The sequence below is a fragment of the Micromesistius poutassou genome (assembly GCF_964030765.1).
Source record: "Micromesistius poutassou genome assembly, chromosome: 13".
Classification (NCBI taxonomy): domain Eukaryota; kingdom Metazoa; phylum Chordata; class Actinopteri; order Gadiformes; family Gadidae; genus Micromesistius; species Micromesistius poutassou.
This window is the reverse complement of record NC_140283.1, coordinates 16,394,407-16,396,906: the sequence shown is the minus strand read 5'-3', so window position 1 is coordinate 16,396,906 and position 2,500 is coordinate 16,394,407. Positions and strand designations below refer to the sequence as shown.

General features: G+C 38.0%; 1 long non-coding RNA gene across 1 annotated transcript in view; it reads right to left on the bottom strand.

The window, feature by feature from the left end:
* LOC311357379 overlaps window positions 1-2,500 on the bottom strand; it is a 33,913-nt gene that overhangs the window by 30,972 nt on the left and 441 nt on the right. The window lies entirely within an intron of this gene.

Sequence of the window (2,500 nt, the reverse complement as noted above, 5' to 3'; positions counted from 1 at the left end):
AGCAAAACACAGCAGAAAAGATGCTCTGCACAGCACTAACTCTCAGTAACACACACACACACACACACACACACACACACACACAGGCATAGATTATACATTTCTTCACCCGAACGTCAAATGATCTAAAAAAAATGGAACTGAGTCATCAACTTGTTCGTAGTTTGTTTAACATGGGGCCTCAACCCAGAAGGAACAATGCAAAGCAACAGACTAAATCTGAGCATTCGTTGCATGCCATCCCGCTTATGATGAGAGTTTACAAAACATTTGACTCTCCTCAGTAGGAGACGGTGAGCAGCAGACTTAACACCTAACAGCTGAGCGCTACTGACAGCACTACACCCTTGACAACGCTACCCTTTCACCTCCATTCACTTCGTATTGGAGTTCATTGTGTAGGGGTGTTTTCTGCTTGTACAAGAAGAGCAGGCCTGCAACTCTGAGGAAACGAAGGTCTGCCGATGAATGTTTGCAGTTAGGTCGACTCTATGCAAACGCAGAGGGCACAGTTTGAATCGTGGCAAGTTGTTTGTAGGACAAACACGATTTGGTTAGATTCCTTCCAGCCAGGCCGTTGTTCAAAACCTTCTCCACTTTTGCATCAAAAGTATGTGTGTGTGTGTGTGTGTGTGTGTGTGTATGTGTATGTGTATGTGTATGTGTGTGTGTGTGTGTGTGTGTGTGTGTGTGTGTGTGTGTGTGCATGCAGGTGAACAACTTGGCAGGGCCAGATTCGAGCCCATGCTTCAATGCATTGCGATCGACGGACCCTTGCTCTGTGTACATGGTCATATTTTATGGTGCTTAGCTGTTGCTGTGCAAGTGGTTTTTAGTGTGATTAAGCTAATCTATTGTGGAGCATATAGTGGCAGGCCTTTTGCTGGTTCAATAATTCCTCTGTTTTTATGGCCCTATTATAATGGAATAATTTGATTTATTTGTGGGCTAGCCCTATAATTAAATATATATATACACATTGTATAATATATAGATATTGAAACATTTATATAATTCGTACAGGTTTGGTCACAATAACCCAACACCTAAAACTTGTCCCGAACAGAGAAGTAAAAGGACGCAGGCCTGTCTTGAAATGTTTCAGACAGATAATTTTGTGGAAAGGACAAACATCCACCAACTGCTTCCAAGCGGAACAGACGGCACAGCCAATGTGTCGACTGCACAGTGCCTTGTTATATTCACAGGTGTCCATGACAGCTCATGAAGAGGAAAATAACGTAACAGGAAAAGAGTTTGGCACTAAATTTAAACAAGTATATAACTTTAGATCAGACATATATTACAATTCCTAATCTTCTGCGGATCCTTATATATACACCCGGTCATGCCTTTTTTTTTTTTATCTACTTATAATTAAATAGCTTCTTGGAAAATATGGAGTCAATCTGTATTTTATATGTAATGATTTGCAATATTTAATAAGCTATATGTTAATAATTATATGGTTCTATGTAGTGAACTTTTCTAAATGCTTGCCACCGGATTGGAAAAACAATGAAGAAATGGAGGGGGAAAGACAATTCCTGACACACTCTTTCCTCTAAAGATAACACAGGTAAAAATCCAATTTAGTCTAAATTCTAGGAAACTCTTCTCCTTTTTACAAAACTTTTCTTGGATATATATTGACTTTTAATATTAATATACAGTTATATAGAACACAGTTATTATTATATGGCTCCTTTGTCACTTAGCCAATAGACGACTGAACTTACTCTAACATTCAAAAGCCTCTCAATAAATCCAGAGCAGGCCTATTTGGTAGGTTATAATATATTGCATAATATTGTCACATTAAAATAATTATATAGTTGCTATAATGCTTGTTGTAGTGACATTATAATTACTGTAACATTCAATGTCAAACCTGACTTTATTGCATACCTGTGTCCAGAGGAACCTACATTTCTAAATTAATAATTAAATAACCAACTAATGAATTATATCCTATCTAATTATATGATCACGTACCATACATATCCACCATCGTAAACAAACAGATCAATAAATAAATAAATCGTCGGTTTTCTTTCATGTATCCATTTTTTCCAAGTGTCTTCGTGGTTATACGTTCAGAATAATTTATTGATCAAAATCACAGCCAAGACGTCTCTTCGTGGATGGGCATATTTTGCATACCAGCTTAAACGCAATCAACAACGCGTGTCCCACCAGGAAAGCAGTCAACTTGAACCCATAGGCTCCAGAACACGCATTGAATGCATGCAACCTCGACAGGTTAAAACATAACACAAAACTAACAGCCCATTTATAGATCGCTCTGAACCTCAAATTATAACACCTGTTTCAAGTGGCCTGCGATGAGTGACGAACCTTTAACTCAAGTCAACATGGAGAACTGGATGTGTTACAAAAACTGCAATACCCATATTACAATGCATACAAAAAGTCATCCACTCAAAAACCGTGTTACAAGTGAGATTGGTGATGTGTTGCTGGGTTGTTGTTTTTTTGT